The sequence below is a fragment of the Ambystoma mexicanum genome, chromosome 6p, assembly GCF_040938575.1.
Source record: "Ambystoma mexicanum isolate Mex_15411 chromosome 6p, UKY_AmexF1_1, whole genome shotgun sequence".
Classification (NCBI taxonomy): domain Eukaryota; kingdom Metazoa; phylum Chordata; class Amphibia; order Caudata; family Ambystomatidae; genus Ambystoma; species Ambystoma mexicanum.
Window position 1 is genome coordinate 480326666 of NC_090935.1, and position 26085 is coordinate 480352750.

At 48.3% G+C, this 26085-nt stretch overlaps 1 protein-coding gene across 1 annotated transcript in view; it reads right to left on the reverse strand.

Annotated features, from left to right (window-relative positions):
* The window catches only part of DHX29 (DExH-box helicase 29), a 1426484-nt gene that overhangs the window by 1001861 nt on the left and 398538 nt on the right, over positions 1–26085 (reverse strand). The window lies entirely within an intron of this gene.

The following is a 26085-nucleotide window of genomic DNA, read 5'->3' on the forward strand; positions in this document are numbered from 1 at the left end:
CTCACCGTGTTGCTCCCCCTCAACCTTCTCTTTACTGCTGTCTGGCACAAAAATGCTTTCTTTCTGCTCCTGAAATATGTCAGCGTTACCAGGGGTGCTCAAATGGGTAACATGATATCCCACACTTCTAAACAGCACATTTTATTTATGACGATATACCCTGCACTCCTATAATCGAGATAGCATAATGTCAATTTCCAATAAGTGAAGTAAAGGTGTAATTTGTGATCGTGTATCCTTATTTCAGGTGCATAGGAGAAAAGGTCAACCCTGGCATATGGGATGAAAAACTAATACCGTACAAAAATGTTCCCCAATTGGGGATATCCTGTCCTCTGCACACTATCATGGGCATAAAGCCAAACTTTACAGGAGGTTAATGGGAGATTCCTGTTATTCAGTAAGTTTTCAATATAATATTCGCGGTTGATTAGCTGTTGCTAGGCACAGTATACCTTCTACAACATCAATTTTACAAAGGCCCAACGCATTTCGAGATGTTCCTTTCTCTTCATCAGGGGCATGGTTCACATGATTTCTATAAAAAATATGAAATAGTTTTTTTGGCTACGAGGGGGTGCAGGCAAGATGGCTGCCTGACTCACAATCTCCCTGTTCGGCTCTGGGAGACACGCGGAGTGCACAGCAAAAACCGAACTTTTTCCCTTTTCAGCTGGCTGAAACTTAGGGGAATCCAGAGACACCGGAACGAGACTCGGAGCCTCGCTGGACCCAGAGATATCAGCCGAGGCCTTTTGGCGCCTGCCCCTCCCCCTTCGGACCTCGCAACACACGCAAGCTGACAAGCCCGGAGCTGCCCTGCACCCGTGAGCGGGCGATTTATGAGCTGCGACGCGCGCTTTCACCGATCCGCCTACGCTGCAACTGGGATACCCGGTGAGGGATTTGGAGCACCCCCCGATGCCGCGATTGCAGAACCTCCAGCTGGAGGAGTCTGCCCGCCTCTCACAGGGAGCGCAACATCAAAGGAGGTGCAGGCCGTGACGCCGCACTGCTTGAGGCTCACCGGGGCCCCCGTTGCCAAGAGAGGCTCCTGAGGTGTTGCCTCGCCCCCATCACCTGCACCTGTGGAGCTTTGGGCCTGCCCGGGCCGTCGCAGGCACCCCCCTCCTCCGCCTCCTTACACCCAACCGAGCCCCAGCGCCACTCAACAACAGGCGAGTGCAGCGGTTGGAGCCGCGGCCGAGATTAGCCAGCTGCTGCCGCGGCACGCCCTGTGCCGCCTCCTCCTAGGCCCCCTTGCGGCCTATCAACACCCAACGGCCCTGGGCAACCACCCACAAAGGAGTCACTGCATGAGCTGGCCCTTCCCCCCTAATCGGGGCCACACAAAACACTTTCAGGGAGAGCGACCTTCGCCCCATCACCCCGCTCCAGCACCCTAGGGGCACCCCCAGACAATGACATGGTCAGCTGGACAGTGGGAAGTGCCGCATGGTATTGGGTTGAGGGGCTCAACCAGGGGATCTTCAGAGGCCCCCAACATATTGCCACAGAACAGAACGCTTCAGACCAACCTTCTGGTCTCTGCCTGGGGGCTGACTTAAGAAGATTGAAGGAGCGGGGAGAGTTCAAGGGGAAACTGATGCGGAGCCACAATAATCTGGGACTTGGCTCTGGGTGGATTCGCTCTCTGGCTCCCCGGTGCCACAAAAGTTACTGTCAACCCTGCTGAGGGCCTAGAAAGTACGTGTGCGCCTGCCGAGACACACGGTGTATCCCTCCTCACCCACTCAGCCTGAGGCTCAGTATAGTACATTACCTGACCCCTGCCTGCAAACCATTCACCCCGCTACTCTATAGGATTGGACTGGGCCAATAAACACTTAGCAAGCCCCTACACTATTGCCTGCACTGTAGCCTGGAACGCAGAGGAGTTCACCTGTTGGTCCAGGGGGGGTCCTGACCCAGACCCATTGATTGGAGAAGCTGCAGCCACTGAATACCGCTAGCCCCCTGCAATCTATGGGCCCAGCACACACAGTATATTTAATCAGTGAACTTTCTGCTTCTGCTAGTGCTGGGATGGTCAGTGGAATGCAGTGTTTGTGACCTACAGCTGTCCCTCACCTATAGCACAGTGTGCGGTCTGCAGAGACTTCCCCCCCATCCCCCGCACTCTGAAATGACTGCGCTAGTGGGCGGAAGGAAAACCCCTCCAAACCTACTGAAATCCACTACAGCTACGGTCTGCTACCTACTCTTAGCAATCACATAGTCTTACTGCCTGTGGCCTGCAGGACTCCTTCTATCCCCATCGCTCTTTATGTTGCGGGAATTTCATAGCAAGACCTGCCGCTAGCCCACGCGGTCAAAGAGTCACACGGATCAAGGCACAAGCCCAATATTGTTTAAAACTGAGTCGAGTCCGGCCCCCATTAGCATCCAAGTTCCAGGGAATCGTTATGAACACTCTTACCACCAGCAGCCGGGAATCACACCAGAACGACACAGGAGCAGCGTCCCATTGCTCCTCCTGTAAGGTGGGCGCCACCTGAGTGACGAACAACCCCCCCTCCCGTCCTTAAAAGCACGCATCACAGGCAAATCCGCATACTCCACCAATCTGCCCGAGTCCCCCTCTCCCCGTACTGCTGGCGCTCCAGGCGGACCTGTCTAGCGCTAGCAGTCAGTGGGGAATCTGTGGAGGTGAATTCCTGCAGCTACGCGACTTCAAGAACAATCGATAAAACGCGCTTAGCAAGTGTGTAGCTGCGCTCCGGCGACCGTAGCGGTCAGCCCTGATGCAAGGGGTCATAGGTAGATCTGGACAGTCAAAACCAAGAATCCAAACCAAAACGCAAGTGGGCCAAATTGAAAAGTGCTGGGGTCAGAGTCGACGAGAGTAGAGTCAGTCACCCCCCTCGCTAGTTGAACGTACAGTAGAAACAACTCCACCCACAATGTCGTCCGATAACGGGGAACTTCTGAACTGTCTGAAAGGGATGGAAGCCCGCCTGACGAACTCGTTCCACAACCAGCTGGAACAGTTGAAAGAAGAATTGAAATCCTCCCTCCAGGAAGTAAGCAGAGAAATGACGGACCTGGGAAACAGAGCAGATATAGTCAAAGATGGCTTATCAGCCATGGCAGAAGAATCTAACCAGAATAGTGTCCTCCTGGAACAGCTGGCCTCCGCAACATCCAATTTAGAACTACAAGCAGAAGACCGTGAAAACTGCTCAAGAAGGTCCAACATCAGGGTCAAAGGCCTCCCCGAAACGATCCAAGACTGTGATCTTAAAGATACAATGCAACTGTGCTTCAGCAGTCTTCTGCTAGAAACTCAATCAGACCAAATTGGCTTTGATTGTATTCATCGGATAGGCCAAAAATGGAATGACCCTGGTGCAAGACCCAGAGATGTACTAATAGCGGTAACGTCTTACTGTCAGAAAGAAGAAATATTGGGGGCAGCAAGATTCCAAAATGACCTCACAATCAATAGCTCCCACATCCAACTGTACCAAGACCTGGCACTTATTAAGCTTCGCAAAAGAAGAATGATGCAGCCAATTACAAAAGTACTACAGGCAAAACAGATACGATACAGATGGACTCACCCTTTCAGCCCCGCATTACGTGGGAGGGCAAACAGCAGACGATCACTACTTGTGAGGAGGGCAGTGCAATCCTACAGCTAGAAGAAATCCAAAATCAACCGATTGCCCGAACACGTCCCAATTCCCAAAACACAGCGAGTAAACCATGGGAATAGTCAATTGAGAAAAAGCGTAAATCTAAAAAAACAGAGAAGGCCAAAATCCAGCAACAGAGCCAGGAATGACAAGATGTGGTAGGAAACTCGCAGAGGCGGATAAACGGGGAACAAATAGCAGCAGTACAATGATGGAGGCCTACAACACATCAAAACATACGAAACCTACATAGAGGAGAGGGAACTGCACACCTAGAAGGTGGGAGCTGAGAGGGAGAACTGGTAGGTGGCGAGAAGAGCAAAACGAATCAAGAACTACAGCAACAGCACCAACCCGAGCCCTAGGGCACCAAAAAGTAAATGTGGAAAGCACAGACATAGCCCAATCCGAGCCTATACCAGCGCAACTGTTCCTATACCAAAATGGCTGAGTCAAGAGTCATATTTTTGAATGTACGGGGCCTGAACTCACCAATAAAATACAGGGTGATACTAGACAGGGTAAAATCAATGCAGACGGCGATTGGGCTCCTGCAGGAGACACATCTCCTCCCCAAAGACGAAAAAGCGCATGGCCAGTCGGTGTTTTCCACAACAATACTTTGCTTCAAGTGGTGAGAAAGAAAGAGGAGTGGCCATACTAATTGGGAAAGCACTAAACTTTAAAAAACTACAAACCTGCAAAGACAAAGAGGGCAGATACTTGGGGCTCAAAGGGCTGATAAAAGGGAAATTGTACACAATCATAGCAATCTGTGCTCCAAATAGTCGTCAATATGTGTTCATAACGGACCTGCTGGGCAGTCTTGGCAGCTGGTGTGAGGGCCAACTGATAGTGGGTGGGGACTTCAACTGTGTTATGGACCCGATGCTGGATAAGACTCTTCCCCCAACAACCACTGATCAGAATAACAGACCAGCCCTGGGCCAGTTCTACAGAGAATTAGGAGTGATTGAAACTTGGAGATTTTTCCATGGAGACCGGAGAGAGTACACCCACTACTCAGATGTTCACCTTGGTTATTCCAGGATAGATATGATCCTAGTATCCACAACATTAGTTCCGCAAACAACGGAAGTAGAAATTGGTGTGGAATATCACTCAGACCATGCACCAGTGATGGTGGGTGTGGACTGGGGGGTGGAAGGAAACAGAGTCAAACCACCTTGGAGATTAAATGAAATCCTCCTAAAAGACATTGCACTAAGAACCTATATGGAGACCGCCATCAACAACTACTTTAAAGAAAACTATAACGGAGAAACGGCCTGGGGAGTAATATGAAAGTCAGTGATCAGGGGAGAATTCATGTCACAAGCCGCGGCATACCACCGTGAAAGAGCACTAGTGACAAACCAACTAGAAAAAGAGGTGAAAGCTGCAGAAGCCCAACATAAGAATCAAGGCTCTAGGAAAACTTTAAGAGCACTGCGGAAAATCGGAGCTCAACTGGAGAACAACACGGCGGACCGGGTGGCTCAGTCGCTACTAAAAACAAAACAATCCTACTACATACATGGGGGCAAGTCTAATCGATTCCTGGCAGAAAAACTGAAAAAACAAAAAACTCAGAACTACATAGTGCAGCTAAATGACTCCCATGGGAAATCCCACACAGCAGAGCTGGACAAAAAGGAAATAATGAAAAGATTTCACATGGAACTATTAAAGGGGGAAAATCTGGACCCAGACCATCAACTCGCCTATATCAACTCTCTCCAGCTGCCCCACATTACAGAGAAAGACAGAATCAATCTTGGGAAACCGATTACTGCCCAAGAAATCAGCGACGCTATCGCAGCACTACCAGCAAATAAGACACCAGGTCCTGACTGTTTTGGCAATGGCTATTACAAGACATTCCGTACAAAACTGCTAGGCCCGCTGTCAAAACTATTCAACACAATCAGAGAAGAGGGGAAGGTCACGCAAGATATGGGGAAGTCCATCACTATACTACCGCTAAAGCCAGGCAAAGATCCCAAAAATTGTGCAAGCTACCGGCCTATAGCACTGCTGAACACGGATGTGAAAATCTACACGAAAATTTTAGCAACTCGTCTAATGGAAATCCTTCCAAACATAATACAGGATGATCAAGCAGGGTTTTTCGCAGACAGACGCACACAAGACAACGTCAGAAGGGCAGTAGACGTCATTGATGCTGGGCGACGTACACAACAATCATTTGCTGTAGCAACCCTGGATGCCACCCGGGCCTTCGACAGCATGGACTGGGGCTATCTGAGTTTGATTTTGGAGCGGTTTGGTTGCGGTCCAGAATTTACGCAAATGGTGCTCGCCAACTACCAGCATCCATCGACAAGTTTCAGGATCACAGAATTCGTGGAGATCGGAAGGGGCACACGACAGGGCTGCCCCCTCTCCCCTCTAATTTTTGCAATGGCAATGTAACCATGTGCTATGCAGATCCGCCAGGACGCCAGTATCAAGGGAGTTACAATAGGTCAGGAAAGCCACAAAATAGCCCTATACGCGGATGACATCATGCTCTTCATGGGAGATCCAAAATATACAATGCCCAGAGCTATGGCCCAGTTGGAGGAATTCAGACGAGTCTCGGGGTTCTCCATAAATGTCTCCAAATCAAAAGCTATGAACATAACGGCAAGGAGAGAAGATATCGAGACATTGGCAAGATCATTCCCGATGTGCTGGGTTGAAAGAAAACTGGAATATCTAGGAATCCACCTTGCCAGCGATCCGCACAAATTATATCAAACAAACATAACGCCGCTGTGGAAACAACTACAGGAAGACTTGTGCAGATGGGACTCCCAGCAGCTGTCATGGTTCGCCTGCATCACAGTGGTCAAAATGACCATTCTGCCCGCCTCCTCTATGTAGTAAGCTCACTGCCAGTGGCAATACCACCAGCCAAGATCCGAGAACTGCTAGATGTGGTATTCAAATTCATATGGCATAATAAGAAACCTAGAATCCAGAAACTAATCCTAATGCGCTCCCCTCATCTGGGCAGTCTGGGAGTTCCAGAAATGGACAGATACATTATGGCGGCACAACTAGCACCAATGCTGCGATGGGCGAAACCAGAGGATCATAAAGGATGGTGCAGAATCGAACAATCAGTCTCATCCACCCCCCTAACAGCCCTCTTGAGCCTGAGCAAAGAAAACCGAAACAGAGAAGCTGTACTAGAAATGACGAAATGGTCTCTACTAAGTTGGGATAAAGCCCGGAAAAAGAAACGCATTCCTGGTGGACTGAGTCCATATACGCCACTGATGGGCAACCCAGACTTCACACCGGGTCTCCAGCGGGGATACTGGGTGGGCTGGTCAGGGGCAGAAACGATGCACCTGAAAGACATGTACAAAGACGGCGCTCCATTGCTCTTCACAGATTGCCAGTTAAAATTCAATATAGGGGAAACTGAACGCTATAGATGTGCACAAATCAGGCACTGGGTTACCCACCCAGCGGTGAAGAAGGCGGGCATGATAACGCCATCTGGCCTAGAACTGTCCCTTCAAGAAGGCAATACGGCAAAGGGGGTCTCTAGACTCTACAAACTCCTCTCCAATGACCAGCCAACCGACCATCTCGCATACAAAATGAATTGGGAGAGAGATCTGCAAGAGTCACTAACGGAGGAGGAATGGTACCAAATATGGGCATGTGCACACAGCACTTCCAGAGACAATTGGGGAATTTTAGGAGGTAATGTGAACTATAACGTTCTGTAAGACAAGAACATGAGTAAAATGTAGGGCATAAGAGTTCAATGTGGTCAAAGCTACGCTGTAATTGCTTATATGCCTTCGAACCAAAAATAGACATGGAAGCTAGACCGAAATGGTAAAGTCAAAGACTGAGAAACAGCCTTAGAATGGACTGTCACTAAGATACAACTCGGTCCTATTTAACGTAAGTAAGTGAAAATGATTTTGTACATATAAAGTTGGTTAAAAGCACAATTTCTTTTTGAAACAACACCAAAAGGGCATGGCCTAAGGACAAATGATGGATTTACTCATTTACGAAAGCTATTTAACTTGTAATGGAGGGGGAAGCATGGTCAATTTCGAACTAAGCCCTGGAGGTAATTAATTGAGATGAACAGAGCTGTCATTTACATTGCCTTCAGATGTATACCGAGTTTATTAACGCTCAGTAAAACATCGGCGGGGAGATGAAGCAGGGAAGGCAATGTACTGTAAAGTTTCACAACGGGAACCTTAAGTTAGAATCCATTGTTGCGGGCAAAATACTTCCCGAATGTACCCCCATAAGTTGCATATTCGATCTCAAGTTAAGTCGGACTATGTAATAAGGTCGTTAAACGTAGCAGGGGGGGGGAAAGGTCGATTATTATTTAATAATTGTTCAATGGCTTTAGGAAATGACCTACTGTTATGCTTATTCTTATTGAATGAACGTAGGAGGAGATTTATCGAACTGTTTTATCATTACTGCTCTATGTGTTATAAATTGAAAATCTAAAAATATTCATTTAAAAAAAAATGAAATAATGGATTTTTAATACAATGTTGAATGAATTGTCAATCTTCATATGACGCATAACCAATCGATCGTGTTTATCGATTCATCACTCTAAGTTCAACAGCATCTTGCTTGTGCTAATAGTATCCAATTAACATACAATGACTTATTTATGTCAAATCAGATTATAATTTAAATAAGGGATCCTGTTTCTTTGATTACAACCTATACATCTGTGGAAAGATTACTGCAAACACCAGTACCCTTGTTATTGACAGTGATGGGACTAACGTTGCGCTAGCCAAGTTAAGAGATTACATTTAATCAATATAAATAGCATCCTAGTATTATCAGAGGATTGTATTGCCAATAATTTCAATAATAATAGTGACAAGCTGACCTTAGTGTTCTGTTACACTAAACAGGCTGCTGCTTCGATTGTGTGCTCTCTCACCGGTACCACGCTGGGGAGGCGCTCCTAATCTGTGATGATACGAATATTACATTAATGTCTGAACTCATGTTAGATAATGAGGTAACTACTATCCAAAAGCAGATGGTCATCAAAATAATGCTTACCCTAGGTAATTCCTGCTGATTAGTGTAAATATCGGTCAGTTCAACTGATTCCCACGGGCTGATACGCTCTGGACAAAATAATAGTACTGGTCTAGAAATGTTATCACCAAATAATGGTTGTATCCTAGGTTTCAATCATCACAGAGCTATACTCACCAATAGTGGGTTTTAGAGGAAGAAGGGTAGCATGCCGTCTTCTTGTTAAAGAATCATAATGCATGGCACATCCGAAAATGTCCGCTTTAAATATAAATGTGATGGCGTCGTGATGCTGTCCTCACATTTGACGTGCATGACGTCATGTGTGTAAACATTGAATCGTCACTGGTTGAAAAAACTAAACGTGGTTAGTCTTGTTTACTAACACGGGGAGTTCCATGTAAAGCTCAATCCCTAAGCGCAATGGGCTTTAGGATCTTGTAAATAAAAGGTCCCATTAGGTAAGTTGGCTAAAAGTGCATGACCCACTGCGGTCAGAACAGGAAAAAAAATGAAATATGGTAATAATCAAACCCTCAGGTTATAAATTCAATCAACAATGTCTTGTCTAGGTTGGTGAACCAACTAGACTATGGAAACCAAGGCCAATTTTGTAATTTATCGAGAACATTGCAATTTAAAGACCCGCCTGTTGATAAAGAAGGCTCAATTTAAAGAACCAAAGGAAAGATCAACAATTATTCCACATAACTAAATTACATTGTAAACCAAATGTTCTCAATCAAGCCAGTAACGGGATTTAACAAGAGCAAGGTATAGGTAAAAACTCTCTCTACCCTGGCCTCAACCAAGCTCAATCTCTAAGACAAAGTATTAAGACTGAATTTAAAATACATGAGTGTGGTCAATAGGTCCCAAGTAGGATCTTCCTTATGTCCTATGAAGAACTGTTGTCTCAATCTCTCCGCACAATGATTAATATACAGGTACTAAGCCTGCAGAATCATGTATGATCTCTCAATTTAAATACGGAGTAGTATAGATTAACAAAGGACTAAGTCCAGGTAAAAAGCTGTCTTGACACAACCTCACATTCTTAGAACCAATGTAGGAATTTTGGTTGTACCGATTTCCATTGCTCATCCTGATCATACAAATATCGTTTCAATGCATTCAGATAACCATGGCCATATTGTGAAGAATGGCCTGTCTTGACCCGAGTTCACCTTTGAAGGCTGGAAAATGAGCAACTGCATGTTAATTTTGGAAACTCAGTTGGATATAGATACTAAATGGATCTTGACCACACATACACTCTTATAATCCCCTGTTGTCTCTATTGAGTTCAAAGTCTCTCCTCATGTTAATGTAGATGTGATAACCAAGTATGTAGCTATGTTATGCCATATTAGTTCTAGGATTAAGTAGACATAGATCTCTATAGGATTGGTTACAAGTAGAATTCCTCATTCATTCCTAATGGGGTTATTGAGTTGAGTTCGTCAATCCAAAAGAGTTCTCTCTGCGACAATCTTCTCGCTACATCTCCTCCCCTTGGAAGGGGACATACAACTTCTAAAATAATGCATCTAAGTTGTGCAATGGTATGTCGATGATCTCTAAAATGTCGGTATACTGGTGATTTGACGTTAGCTCTCCGCAAATTCGACATGTGTTCTGTCCATCGCTCTTTGGCTTTGCGTTTCGTCTTACCCACGTAGTACAAACCACAGTGGCATCTTAATACATATTTAATGTTCTTGTTGTCACAAGTTACATAGCCACGGAGAAGTATTATTTTACCTGTATGTGGGTGTCTGATGTATTGTACTTTGATCAGGTTGGAGCAGTGTTGGCAATTAAGGCAGGCGAATGTTCCACACTCGTGTTTTTCTCAGGACAGTCTGTAGTGGTTGTAAAGGGTTTTCAGCCTTTATCAGGGTGTCCCTCAGATTTCTCCCGCTTGCACGCCAACATGGATGGTCCCGGAAAGAGATGATTTAAATTGGGATCCAATTTGATCAAGTCCCAATTTTTGTTGAAGATTTATTTAATTTGGTAACTCTGTGAGGAGTATTTGAGGGAGTGGATCAGTCTTATTGTCCTTTTTGTTTTGTCCTTTAAGAGGATCCTCTTTTCAATGGTCCTATTCTTGTTATCGCCTTTTCCAAGATTCTCTCCGGGAAGCCCCTTTACGTGAATCTCGATTTCATTTTCTCATATTTTTTTGTAGGAGTTCTGTATTGGATATAATCCTTTTTAATCTCAAGAATTGACTAAAGGGTAGATTCTCTTTCAAATGTTTAGGATGAAAGCTGTTGAAATGTAAACTATTGTTATCAGTAGGTTTTCTGTAGATCGTCGTCAGTAATTCCGTCCCTGGGCAGTTAATGGCCACATCGAGGAAGTGGATGTCAGGAGTACCTATTTCCAAGGTAAATTTAATTCTTTCTTGGCAAGAATTCAGATAGTCAAAGAATTCCAGAAGTTCTTCATTACTGCCCCCTCAAATTCCAAATTTATCGTCGATGTACCGTTTCCAGAATTTGATTTTGGTGGCGCACGGTTGTTTGTCCAGTATGTACGTATTTTCCAGTTGTTACATAAATATGTTTGCATAAGATGGTGCGACTGAAGAGCCCATAGATGTGCCCGATATCTGTAAGTAGAATTGTCCATCATACCTAAAGTAATTGTTATACAAAATCAGGTTAATCAATTGTATTGCAAAGACCTTGTTTAACAAAGTATTCTCTTGATCCATAAAAAGGAACCATTCCAGAGCTTTGATACCCTCACATGTGGAATCCAAGTGTATAGGCTATTTATGTCCAGAGAAAAGAGGATCAACGCTGTGTTTGTAAGCTGTAATTCATCTAATAATGGTAGGCAATGGGCTGTATACTTCAAATATGTAGTTGTGGACTGTACCAAAGGTTGTAAAGCTGTGTCCAAATACATAGCGAACGGGTGAAATACACTTTCAGTGCCTGCTAAAATTAGTCAGAATGGTGGATTTTTTTTTATTTTTATGAATTTTAGGAAGTGCATATAACACAGGTGTAACCGGGAATTTCTTAAGTAAGAATTCACTTGTACGTTCTGTTAGCCAATCAAATTCCAGTGCCTTGTTAACAGTATCAGTGATCAACTCTTTTATTGAGGTCAGTGGATCAATTTTCAGAGTAAGATTCTGGGTCTATAAGTAACTCTAGGCAACCTCAATGGTACATGGAGGTGTCCATAATCACCAATGCCCCACCTTTGTCTGCCGGTTCCATGTTGATGGTACTATCTTCAGCTAGTTCTTTAAGGCTTTTAAAATTGGTGTCTCCTTATGTTTCCCCTCTGGTGTCTGCTGTAGTTGAGTCTCCTCAGTTCCTTTGTAGTTTTGAGTTTGGACAGATTTATTACGGGATGATTAACTTGAGGATTGAAAGCACTCTTGTGCTTCATTTCCAAATAATCGATCGTAGATGGTCTCTCCTGTGTATCTGGTAAGGTGTCAAAAAATACCTTGAGTTCAATGTTGCGAATTAGTTTGAATAAATTGATTTCTTCCTCGAAGCAAGTAGGAACAAGTTACTTACCTGTAACTGTTGTTCTCCAGCATGGGTCTGGCATGGATTCACATGCTCATGAATATTCCCTGTCGTCAGGCTGGGAATCCTCGGTAAAGAAAAAACCAGTATCAGTTAGGTTTCTGATCTGTCTTTCGTAGTAGTAACCAATCACTGGTCTCTGCGTCATACTGACCACAGCCAATGACTGCCCTCTACCTAAGCACCGCCTCTGGCAGCCATCTTCAGATTTGGTAGCACGTGAAGTGGCAGTATGACCAAGTGAAGAGCCGCAGAGGGGTAGGCGGGAGGGTTCGCATGTGAATCCATGCCAGACCCATGCTGGAGAACAACAGTTACAGGTAAGTAACTTGTTCCTTCTCCAGCATGGGGTCTGGCATGGATTCACATGCTCATGAATAAAGAATACATAGCAGTACACACATGCACAACCACGGGAGGTGGCAAAGGCTCAACATTAAGCATTACATCAAACTCAACATTAAGCATCTTACCTCCTCACCTCAGGTGAACAGGTTGCGCAGCACTGCTTGGCCGACCCTGGACTCCTCCCTGGAATCCCGATCAACGCAGTAGAATTTCGTGAAGGTGTGCGTCAACCTCCACGTAGCCGCTCTGCATATGTCCAGCAGGGGCACACCAGAAAGGAACGCCGTGGTAGCTGCGATCGCTCTGGTGGAATGGGCTCTCGGACGGCCAGGCAGCTGTCGGTTTGCCAACCGATGACAGTACATGCTACAGCCGGAGAGCCATCTGGAAATGGAAGCCTTCGAGAGAGCCTTCCCCTGATCGACAGGTCCAAAGTTCACAAAGAGTTGTGACGTCTTCCGAAAACACTTTGTGCGGTCCACGTAGAACTTCAGCGCTCTAGCCACATCCAGCGAGTGCAAAGTCCTCTCAGCCGGCGACGAAGGCGACGGGAAGAACACAGGCAACACCAAGGGTTAGTTGAGATGGAAGTCCGACGGTACCTTGGGCATGAAGGAGGGGTGCGTCCTGAGCACTACCCTCGTGTCGTGAAAAGTCAAGTACGGGGCCTTGCAGGAAAGGGCCTGGATCTCTCGCACCCGTCGTGCGGAGGTGATGGCCACAAGAAACGCTGTTTTCCACGACAGAAACTTCAACGGGGCCGAGTGCAGAGGCTCGAACGGAGGTCCTATGAGCTTGGTCAGCACCACGTTGAGCTCCCACGCCGGGGCCGGAGCCTTGACCGGCGGGAACAATCTGAACAGTCCCTTCATGAACTCTTTCACCAGACGATGAGACCACAAGGACGTCCGCCCCGTGGTTCTGGTGTATCGGGAGATCGCAGTAAGATGAATCTTGATGGACGCGTGTGCCAGTCCAGCTTTGGCCAGCGTCAGCAGGTATGGCAGCACCTGGGGAGCCGAAATCCGTAGAGGGTTAATCTTCTGTGCGTGGCACCAGACAGAGAACCTCTTCCATTTGTGTCCGTAGCATTTAAGAGTCGAGGACGCCCTGGCCTTTGCAAGAACCTCTCTGCAGTCGGCCGGTATGTCGTATCCTCCAAACTCTAGCGCTGCAGGAGCCAGGCCTGCAAGTTCAGCGATTTCGGATCGTGGTGGAGGATGGTGCCTCCTTCCCTGGAGAGTAGATCCGCGTCCACCGGCAGCTTGATTGGCGGGGACGTTGACAAGTCCAGAAGGTCCGGGAACCATATCTGCCTCGGCCACGCAGGTGCGACGAGGATCATCCTGCACCGTGACCTCTTGAGCTGGTTGACGAGCCGGAGTAGCAGTGGCAAAGGAGGGAACGCATAGAGGAACAGGCCCTCCCAGGGGAACGAGAAAGCATCGCCCATGCTCCTCGCCTGGGGAAACCTGCTGGCGAACCTCCGGCACTTGGAGTTCGTCGCCGTCGCGAACAGGTCGATCTGGGGTGTGCCCCACCGTCGGAAGAGGCGATCCACTAGATCCTGCCGTAGTTCCCACTCGTGGCACGAGCGCAGCTCCCTGCTGAGTGAGTCGGCGATGGTGTTTTTTATCCCTGCCAGATGAAACGGCACCAGAAACATCCTTTGGGCGACGGCCCAATGCCACAGGTCCTGTGCCTCCTTGGACAGTGCTGGGGACCTGGTTCCGCCCTGTTTCCTGATGTAAAACATGGTGGTGGTGTTGTCGGTGAAGATCCTCACCACCTTGCCCTTGAGGGACGGAAGGAAGGACCTGAGGGCCCAGAACACTGCACGGAGCTCCAGGACGTTGATATGGAGGGACTTCTCCGTCGGGAGCCAGAGGCCTCTCGCGTGCAGATTCTCGGTGTGCGCCCCCCACCCTTCCAGGGAGGCATCCGTGGTCACTGTCTCCTGGTGGTCTGGGGTCTGGAAGTCCATGCCCGCCGTCAGATGCGCGCGGGTGCCCCACCACCGGACCGCTCGGCGGAAACTCTCGTCGAGTGTGATCCTCTCCTCGAAGCCGCCCGTCGTTTGGATCCAGCGCGCGTCCAGGAACTCCTGCAACGGGCGCATCTGGAGCCTGCACATGGCAATGAGGTAGATGCAAGAAGGCATCATTCCGAGGAGGGACTTGATGGACCTCACCTTGGCCGCGTCGGAAGCCAACATCCGCTGTACCTTGCCTAGGATGGACCTGGTCCTTTACTCCGACGGGGAGGCCAGAAGGGACACTGTGTCGAGCTTTGCTCCCAGAAACAGTGCGTTTTGCGCGGGTACCAGGTGGGACTTGGCATAGTTCACGGAGAATCCCAGGTCCGTGAGAAGTTGGACGGTCCTTGCCGTGTGCTCCACGGCGAGCTCCCTCGTCTTGGCTCGGATGAGCCAGTCGTCCAGGTAGGGGTAGACGTGGATCCCCTCGCAGCGCAGCTGCGCCGCCACCGGTGCAAGGCACTTGGTGAATACCCTGGGTGCCGACCGTAGTCCGAAGGGGAGGGCTTTGAACTGGTAGTGACGCCCTTGGACCACAAGCCTGAGGAATTTTCGGTGCCCCTTTAGGATGGGAATATGGAAGTAGGCATCCTCCAAATCCAACGACGACAGGAAGTCTCCTTCCTCCAGCTGACCCAGGACGTGCTGGAGGGTGACCATCCGGAACTTCTGTGCCTTGATGAACTTGTTCAGACGTCGCAGGTCTAGGATGGGGCGCCATCCTCCCGTCTTCTTCTTCACGAGGAAGTATCTCGAGTAAACTCCGGAGCCCTGAAGCCTCTTTGGGACGAGTTCGATGGCGCCCTTCCTGAGCAACGCCTTTACCTCCAGGAGAAGCTGAGGGACGTGAAGCTCTCTCCTGGCCACGGGGGGGACGCGCGGGCACCTTCTTTGAAACTCGAGCGCGTGGCCCCGGGCCAAGGCGTCCAGCACCCAACGGTCGGTGGAGATGGACTCCCACACGCTGACGAAGCTCGCCAGCCGGCCTCCCACCGGGGTGCTTTGTTTGGGGCCCGACCCCACGGCCGGTTCAATCCTGTTTCGACGAGGCTTTGCCGCCTTGACCTCCTTGGCGACGACGGCGGGGTCCTCCAGACTTGCCTCGTCCTCAGTAGGCCTCTTGAGACGACGAGCGGGCCGCTTGACGGTAGGTAGAGAAACCGCCGCCGGAACCTTTGGAGGCGCCCTTGCCTCCGCTGCTCCGAAAGGGCATCCGTCGTTGCTGTAGAACACCAAGGGCCCGGGCCGTCTCAGTGTCCGCTTTAATGGCCTGAAGGGAATCGTCCACTGTTTTCCCAAACAGGTTGTTCCCATCGAACGGCATGTCCAGGACTCTGGTCTGTACGTCTTGACGGAAGTCCGTAGCCTTGAGCCATCCACGCCGCCTAAGTCACACGCCGTTGCCCAACTGGCGAAACCCAGTGTCGGCGATGTCCGTCGCAATAGTGATGGCGTGGTCCGACGCCACCTCACCTTCCTGTAGGATCTCCAGGGCATCCGCCCTCTTGTCGTCCGGTAGGAAGTCCAGCAGGGGAGCCAGTTTGTACCATAGCTCCCTGTCGTAGCGGGCCACGATAGCCAAGGCGTTGGCCGCTTTAATCGTCGTCGCTGCAGACGAGATGACCCTGCATCCCATAGCGTCCAATTTCTTTCCCTCGCCGTCCGGTGGGGAAGTTGAAGTGGAGGCCGCACCCCCCCCCGCTTTCTTCCTGGCCGCCGCGGAGACGACGGAGTCCGGGGTAGGCTGCGCCCAGAGGCACAGGGGGGCCGCGTCCGGGACCCGGTACTTCTTTTCGTACCGGTCTCTTCTAGCTGGCGTCGTGGAAGGGTTCTTGAGGAGGGCGAGGCCCTCATCCCAAATGTCGTCCAGTAGAGGCACCGCGAGGACCGTCTTCCTCTTGGCCTCGCGCCGTTGATAAAGGAATCCTTCCTTTTTCTTCTCCTCAGGGCAGAGTTGGAAAAGCTCGGATGCCCTGGCGATCATGGAGTGGAACGATCCAATCTCGTCGGGCGGAGAGGCCCTGGTGGGAGGTGACGACGGGAGATCCTCGTCGTCCGTACCCGTCGCTGCCGTGTCAGTCCCCGTATCATCCCCTCAGGTGGACGGGGAGGAGGGCTGGACGGGTCGCGACGGCTGAAAAGGAGGTGGAGGGTGAATCCTTCTTTTCTTGGGAGGGGGAACACCCGAAGGTCCCGGTTCAGGATCCCCCGACGGGAGAGGCTCCTCCGTCGGCAACGGTAGTCTCGTCCTTATCTCTGAGCATAAGGACTGTATAGCCAACAAAATGGCCGCCGAGTTGTCTTGCGGCGCTGGCAGAGGGGAATCCGACGGGCGATCAGGGGCCCCGTCGGCACCCTCGACGCTGTCGTCGTCACCTGCGTCGGGCTCCATCCCGACGGGCCGGTCTTCTTCCACGCCAAGGCCGTGGCTTAAGACCTCGATCAGCTCTTCCTCTGAAGCCGAATCTACGACGACGCCCTGCCCCCCCTTTTTCTTCCCCGCCGGGGATTTCACGGGGGTCCTATCGATGGGCACAAAAGAGGACTCCCTCAGAGGTGGCAGGGAGACTCTGAGCCCCGAGGTCGCCACCACTGGTGTAGCCTCCACAGGCTGAGCCAGGGCCGCCGCGACAGTATCGATAGAGGGCTTGGCCGGATGGATTAAGGCCTTCACCACCTTAGGTGCGCTCACCGCCTTATCCTTGAGGGGGGGACACTGCCTCGCTCCCCCTCCGATGGGGCCTTCGAGCTCGACCGGGGCCTCTCCAGGAGCTTCGCCGGGTGCTCGCCCTTCCTCTTACCCGACCCAGAGCGTTGGCTCGTGGCTGAAGGTGCCGGGGAGGGTTCGCCCTGCCTGGCGCCCGTAGAGCCCGACCGTTCGGCGCTCCCAGTGCCAGCGGACTCGCGGTGCTTGGCCTTGTGTTGGACCCCCGTCACCGGGACGTCCTCAAAGGTCTTAGAAGACCGCTCGGATTTCTTCCTCTTCTTCTCGCCTGACGGGCTCTTCCCTTCCAGCCAGTTGGCGAAGCGTTGGTGGCGGTCCTTCATGGTCCGCTCCGACATATTGCCGCAAAACGCACAGTCCTTCTCCACGTGCGTCTTGTCCTCATGTAAGCAGTAGAGACAAAAGGAGTGCTCGTCCTCCTTAAAGACGTTCTGCAGCTGGCATCCAGGGCAGACCCTGAGCAGCTTTCCGGGCGTCGAGCTTCCCTTCTCCTGGGCCATGTCCGGGCCCGAGAAGCTTCTGGAGTCTTCCAAAACGCAGCTCGACGAAATCTTCACCCTTGAGGGGCGCAGACGAATCCGACATGGGTCCCCCCGTTGATCGGATGGAGAGTCGGTGGAGCTTGAGGCTCTTTTGACCGGAAAAACGAAGTTTTTGAGCAAAAAACGTGAAAAAATAGCACTAACGCTCGAGAGCAATAGCACGAGGTTCCCAACACATGAACGTGCGGTAAAAATCTGAAGATGGCTGCCAGAGGCGGTGCTTAGGTAGAGGGCAGTCATTGGCTGTGGTCAGTATGGCGCAGAGACCAGTGATTGGTTACTACTACGAAAGACAGATCAGAAACGAAACTGATACTGGTTTTTTCTTTACCGAGGATTCCCAGCCTGACGACGGGGAATATTCATGAGCATGTGAATCCATGCCAGACCCCTGCTGGAGAAGTGTTGTTAACTGGAATAAAGGACAAACATAAATTCAATGTCTCCAGGTGTGTGATAGATAACTGTTTAGACGAGATATTCAGTTCTATGGAGTCCTTTACTTGTTCCTTGGTTTAGGCTTTCTTTTTACTCCTTCTGGTTTTCAGCGGGGCCCGATGCCCTTATCACCCTCTTTCGGCAGGGATTAAATGAGGAACTGAAGGGCGAAGTGTCTCGAGTCCTTGCCCTACTAACTTAGCTGAAATTATCGCATTCGTAATCCAGCTCGACTACCGCATCCACGAGAGACACCAAGAGAAAAGGAAACACAGGAGTTCTCTGTCATCATCGGAATTCCAAGCTGTGACATAAAAAACCCTGCCCCCGACGAACCCATGCAAGTTGGAGCCGCAAGAGGTCCTTTGTCCCCGGAAGAACACAACCGTCGCCAGAGCTTAGGTCTGTGCGTCTACTGCAGACCCAAAGATGATCAAGTACAGAACTGTCCAATTGCACCCCCCCATCTCAAGGCGGCAGGGAAACGCCAGCACCCGACCGTAAGGGGAATCACGATTCGGGAACATTTAGTCGGTTCCTCACCCTCCAGTCTTTCTTCTCAGGTCACGGAAACCCATGACTTCCCGATGGTCATTCTGTTAGTCACTTTTACCTGGGCCTCAGCTCACTCCATCAAAGTTCCTGCCTTGGTGGACAGCGGGCAGCAGGGAACTTTATAGAGGACACCTGGGCTAGTAAACAGCTCTAACAAATCCATGCCCATCCCGGTGGAGTCTGTAGACGGGAGTCCACTCGTTTCGGATACCATTGTAGAACAAATTTTACCACTTCAGATGAACGTAGTCTCACACGGGGAAGAGATAGTATTGGACATCAGCAAAACAGCCCATTACCTAGTTATTCTGGGATTGCCCTGGCTCAGAATACATAACCCCTACATCAATTGGTCGGCTGAAACATGAGGCGAAGATCTTTACAAAATTGAATCTTCATGGGACATACCATCTCATCTGTATCAGGCCCAGTGAAGAGTGGAACACTGCTTTTCGCACCCTGTTTGGGCATTACGAGTACTGCGTGATGCCCTTTGGGTTGTCAAATGCCGCCGCCGTCTTCCAACAGTTCATGGACCACCTTTTTGCAGACATATCATTACATTTTGTAATTGTGTATCTTGATGATATCCTGGTTTTTTCTTCGTCCAAATCCGAACATGTGGGTCACGTCAAGGAGGTTCTAACCAGACTACAGAATTATCGCCTATTCTGTAAACTCGAGAAATGTGAATTTCATCAGTACAAGGTCACTTATTTGGGGTAAATTCTATCCGCACAAGGGGTGTCTATGGACCCAAGGAAAGTGTCTGCTATTTTGGATTGGTCTCCTCCCGTCTGTATCAAGGACATCCAGAGGTTTTTAGGATTTGCCAATTTTTATCTGCGATTTATCACAAATTTCTCGGCCGTTATACTGCCTTTGACCCTACTCCTTAAGAAAGGGATTTCCATTGAGGGGGCTGCGGAGACCCAGCAAGCTTTCGACACTCTAAAAACCAGATTTACCACTGCACCAATCATTATTACTTCTCATCATAATAAGAGATTCATCATAGAATCTGACGGTTCTCATCAAGCCTTGGGTGCGGTACTTCTTCAGGAAAACTCCCAGGGTGAAGAATGTCCAGTTGCCTATCTATCCAAAACTCTCTCCCAGTCTGAGTTATACTGTCCTTGAAAAGGAACTGCTAGCCATAAAACCTTCTTTCGAAGAATGGAGGCATCTACCGTTAGGGGCCCAACATCCAGTCGAAGTACGAACCGACCACCAGAACCTACGTGCCTTACAATTTGATCAAACCTGCAACAGCAGACAGGCTTGTTGGGCCCATTTCTATTCTCCCTTTAATATCATATTTACTTTCATTCCCGGCAAAGTTAATCTCAAGGCTGACGCTTTGTCCAGAAAATAATCTGTCCGGTTTTCACAGTTTCACTCTGAACCCCTTCTTCCAAAGCCCTGGTTCCTCCATGTCGTTTTGGATTTTCTCCAATCTGTCACACAGGAGACCCAGAAGATGAAAGATGAAAATCTCCAAGCCCTTTGGCAATTGGACCTCACACAGGAACGTGAGTTTTGTTTTAAAGCACAGAAGTTGTTTATTCCAACTGCCAGGCTTCAGAATGAGGTGCTTCGTATGTGTCACGACGCGCATGTGGCAGGTCATCGTGGTATACATAACACTATTGAACTTATTCAATGTCATTTTTGGTAGCCAAGCCTTCTCTCTGATGTTCAGGACTACATTGCCTCCTATACCATCTATCTTGAATCTAAGTGCCCTCGTCGGTCTCAGTTAGGCAGTCTCACTTTGATGCCTATACCTTATCGTCCTTGGCAGATTATCTCAACAGATTTTATTTTGGATCTTCCACCCTCGAACGGATGTACAGCAGTGATGGTGACTATAGACTCTTTTTCCAAGACAGACCATTTTGTTCCACTACCTGGGATTCCATCGTCGGCTCAAATGGGTAGACTTTTCATCGATCGAGTCTTTCCTTTGCACGGGCTTCCCAAGACCATTATCTCGGACCGTGGGCCGCAATACACCTCGAGATATTGGCAACAGTTCTGCACCCTTCTACATGTCAAGCAGGCTCGGAGTTACGGATTTCACCCACAAACGGGCAAACTGAGCAGCTGAATCAAACACGGGAAAGCTATCTCAGGTGTTACATTTCCTCAGCTCAAGCCAATTGGACGGATCTGCTGCCCTTGGCTGAGTTTGCCTATAACAACGCTTTACACACATCACTTGGTACTAGTCCCTTTCATTGCACGTATGGGTTTCATACAATTTGCTTTCCAGCGATGGCTTCCCCCACAACGTCTTTCCCAGACATCGACAGTTTGCTTCTGGACATCAGGCGGGGTGCATTCTTCACTCCTTGAAGCTCAGGACCGCATTAAGCGCTTTGCAGGTTGCCATCGGACTCCGGCTACTGTCATCTCGGCTGGGGATTGAATGTGGCTGGCCTCACATTTTCTCCCCCAGCATCTTGTTCCTTCCAAGCTGTCGCCTCCTTATTTTGGCCCTTTTAAGGTTTTGCGTCAACAAGGCGCAGCAGCTTTTCGTCTTCTTCTACCGTCATCCTGGGCCCGGTTTTTCATGTTTCCCAGCTCAAGAAGGATGTGTCTGACTGTTTCCATTGGGGGGATTGTGCCCAACCTCCTCCTGTTGCTACCTCTTCTGGCCCGGAGTTCAAGGTGGCAGGATCTGTGACTCCCGTTATCTCCATGGAAGGTTACAGTATCTCGTAGTCTGGAAAGGGTACTCTCCAGCAGAACGGACGTGGGCACCTGCTTCTGCTGTGCATGCCCATCATTTGGTCCGTCGTTTTCATCTGTGCCATCCCGAAAAGCCCGGCACCTCTGTCCTTTGGAGGGGGCATACGGTCATGTCTTACATGAGACGTTGGTCCATTTGGCACTGTTGGAGCCGGGTTGGTATTGCCTAAATGGCTCCTAACATGGCGGGCCGCAACTCCTACAGCGTTCCAGCCTTGCTATCCACTGCTCGACTTGTGACTCCGCCCCCCCCCCCGTTTCCAAGGACAGCATATCTGGCGCCTCGATCCACGCTCCGGGGCATTGCTTCTCTTCACTACTCAACGCTCCGCAAGTCTGCATCTAGCGCTTCACAATGCTGTCTCTGTATGTATGTATGAAGGGTGTCTTAACATTCTGATTCTTGTTTCAGGATCTCTCGCTTACACGAGTCCTGATCCCGATCTACGCTCGAACATATCCTTTGGCCAGCTTAATCCCTGTGATTGCATACCCTCGGGTACGTTGTCTGTTCATTCCCCATCCTTGCATTAAACCCCCAATTCACAATTGTAAAAATAACTTCTATTGGTCCTTACAGCCTTCGCCCCCTTTTCGGAGTTGCTACAGCAACACACAATGCAGTCTTCCTTTCCGGAAGTACGCTCGCATTCGATCAGTGTTCTCATTGCAGTTCATCACCTTGGGAGAACCGTGAGTGCGTCGGCGGTAAGACTCTCTCACTGCCGGGAACAAATTATTACACTTCCATATTGTTACTGATCAGAGGGTTTCACTGTGTACCACTTTCCGCTCTCGATTTATGCAGAATCAACAAACATGGACTCCTCACAGCTCTACGACTCGAACATGATATTCTTTGCGCATGGTAATCAATCTTTCCTTCAGACTGCATGATTCTTTTCTGAAGGCTTCATGAATGTAGAAACTCCTTAAACACTTCTCACTAATACTCTATTCTTTCCTCTACCTTCTTCTGCTAGACATAGCCATTATGTTGGACATTGCCTGATCTACATCGCCATCCTTCGGGTAGGAAGAACATCCAGTCGCCCAGAAGCAAGCAGGGTGTTAGTCCCCAGAGGGTTTCCCTGGCGTTCTCACTCCTTCCTGGCTAATCATGATACGGGTCGGAAGGGGACCGCCAGGAGACTTTTCACCACCTTCACTGCTGCTGCCTTTGATCCAAGTCAGTGGACATTGTACCCTTTGCTGTCTGAGCATATTTGCATTGTTCCAGATATCAAATCTTACAAAACTAGAAAGGAACTAAAGAGACTCAACTACAGCAGACAACAGAGGGGGAACATGAATGATAAATCCTTAAAGAACTAGCTGAAGATAGCACCATTACCATGAAACCGGCAGACAAAGGTGGAGCATTGGTGATTATGGATACCTCCCTGAACCATCGAGGTTGTCTAGAGTTACTTATGGACCCCAAAACCTATCTTACTCTGGATAATGATCCACTGACCTCAATAAAAGAGTTGATTACTGATACTGATACTGATAACAATGCACTGGAATTAGATTGGATAATAGAACGTACAAGTGAATTCTTACTTAAGAAATTCCTGGTTACACCTGTGTTCTACGCACTTCCTAAAATTCATAAAAATTCCAAAAATCCACCATTCCGACCAATTGTGGCAACAACTGAAAATGTACTTCACCTGTTAGTCATCTATACGGACACAGCTTTACAACCTTTGGTACATTCCACAATTACATATTTGAAGGATATAACCCATTTCCTACAATTATTAGATGAATTACAGTTTACAAACATGGCGTTGATCCTCTTTACTCCCATACACTTCTATTCCCCATGTTAGGGGTATCGCAGCTATGGAATGGTTCATTTTGGATCAAGAGAATACCCAAATTAATGTGGTCTTTGCAATACAATTGATCAACCTGATTTTGTATAACAATTACTTTAGATATGATGGACAATTCTACCTACAGATATCAGGCACATCTATGGGCTCTTCAGTCGCACCATCTTATGCAAACATATTTATGTACCAACTGAAAAAACCTGTGTACTGGACAAACAACCTTGGGCCACCAAAATCAAATTCTGGAAAGGGTATATAGACGATATATTTGGAATTTGGGAAGGCACTAAAGAAGAACGTGAACTTGAATATCCTTCAATATCTGAATTCTTGCCATGACAGAAATAAATTTACCTTGATGTGGCCATTAATTACACAGGTTCAGAATTACTGACTATCTACAGAAAACCTACTGATAAAACAATAGTTTACATTTCAACAGCTTTCATCCTAAGCATCTGAAAGAGAATCTACCCTTTAGTCAATTCTTGAGATTAAAAAGGATTATATCCAATACAGAACTCCTACAAAAAGAATATGAGAAAATAAAATAGAGATTCGCAGAAAGGGGCTTCCTGGAGAAAATCTTGGAAAAAGCCATAACAAGAACGAGACCATTGAAAAGAGTGGATCTCCTTTAAGGACAAAACAAAAAAGGACAGTAACAGACTGAACCACTCCCTCAAAATACTCCTCACAGAGTTACCAAATGAAATAAATCATCAACAAAATTGGGACTTGATCAAATTGCATCCCAATTAACATCCTCTCTTTCAGGAGCCACCCATGTTGGCGGATAAGAGGGAGAAATCTGAGGGACACCCTGATAAGGGGTGAAAAATATAAACAACCTCTACAGACCGTCCTGAAAAAATGCAAGTGTGGAACATTTGTCTGCCTCAATTGACAACACTGCTCCAACCTGATCAAAAGAGAACACATCAGACACCCAGATACGGGTAAAGAAAATACTTATACATGACTATGCAACTTGTGACAACAAGAACGTTATATATGCCTTAAAATGCCCGTGTGGTTTGTACTATGTGGGTAAGACGAAACGCAAAGCCAAAGAGCGATGGACAGAACACAAGTTGAATTTGCAGATGGCTAACATCAAATCACCAGGATACCAACATTTTAGAGATCATTGACATACCATAGCACAACTTAGATGCATTATTTTAGAAGTTGTACATCCCCTTCCAAGGGGAGGAGATCTAGTGAAAAGATTGTCGCAGAGAAAACTCTTTTGGATTCACAAACTCGAGTCAATGACCCCATTAGGAATGAATGAGGAATTCTACTTGTAACCAATCCTATAGAGATCTATGTCTACTTAATCCTAGAACTAATATGGCATAACATAGCTACATACTTGGTTATCACATCTACATTAACATGAGGAGAGACTTTGAACTCAATAGAGACAACAGGGGATTATAAGAGTGTATGTGTGGTCAAGATCCATTTAGTATCTATATCCAACTGAGTTTCCAAAATTAACATGCAGTTGCTCATTTTCCAGCCTTCGAAGGTGAGCTTGGGTTAAGACTGGCCAATCTTCACAATACGGCCATGGTTATCTGAATGCATTGAAACAATATTTGTATGATCAGGATGAGAGATTTAGAGAGCAGTATTTCAATGGACATAGGTACAACCAAATGTTCTACATTGGGTCTTGCATCAAAATGCAGTTTGTATTAAGACTAAGAATGTGAGCTTGTGTTAAGACAGCTTTTTCCCTTGACGTAGTCCTTTGTTAATCCATACTACTGTCACGGCTCGCCGGCCGTGGAAGCTATGGGGAAGGTGGAGAAGATAGAAGAAGGACTACCTCCTCAGTAACGACGTGCGTGTTCTAGTCTTTCAGCCTTTATAGTCCCGGAAGTTGCTAACGCACTCGCGTTGCAACTTCCAGTGCTTCGGAAAGTGTACCAACACTCCGGTGTGTATTATTCTGCCGCGCTCTGACGGCTGTCCCTCCTCGTTCCTGTTACTGGCTTACCCTCTTTCACTTTCCTCCTCTTTCCTGTGCTCGCTGTCCCGAGCATTTCCTAGGTGCTTGCTACTGTTCTGTAGCCGCGCCCCTCCAGCTCTGTGGTTTCCAGCCTACTCCTTCTGTCTTTATACTTGCCTTCAAGGAATTCACTTTCACAACTTACTGGATCCTTTCCTGGCTATCTTCTTTGGAGCCACTGCAATATCTTCAACACAACAGGGTATTCTGGGATCAGTAGTCTCCATCCGGAACATCACTTACAACCTGCCAGGGTTTTTCAGCAAGGCTTTTCCCTGGGGTGGGCTCCCTGGGGTCCCCACTGCCAGGCAAACAGCATTTCTGGCAAAGTGGCCTCCAGTGGAGCTCATACCCGTCGCTCCAAACAGGGGGAAAGGACGTACAAGAAACCCAGCGATACCTGGAGACAGAGAAGAAAGGAGATACCGTCGGACAACTCCTGGGACACCGATACAGACGATACCTCCGCCTTTCATAAGGGTTCAGGTGAGGAGGGGGTTGGTGAACAAGACATTATAGACCAAACTAAATCTGA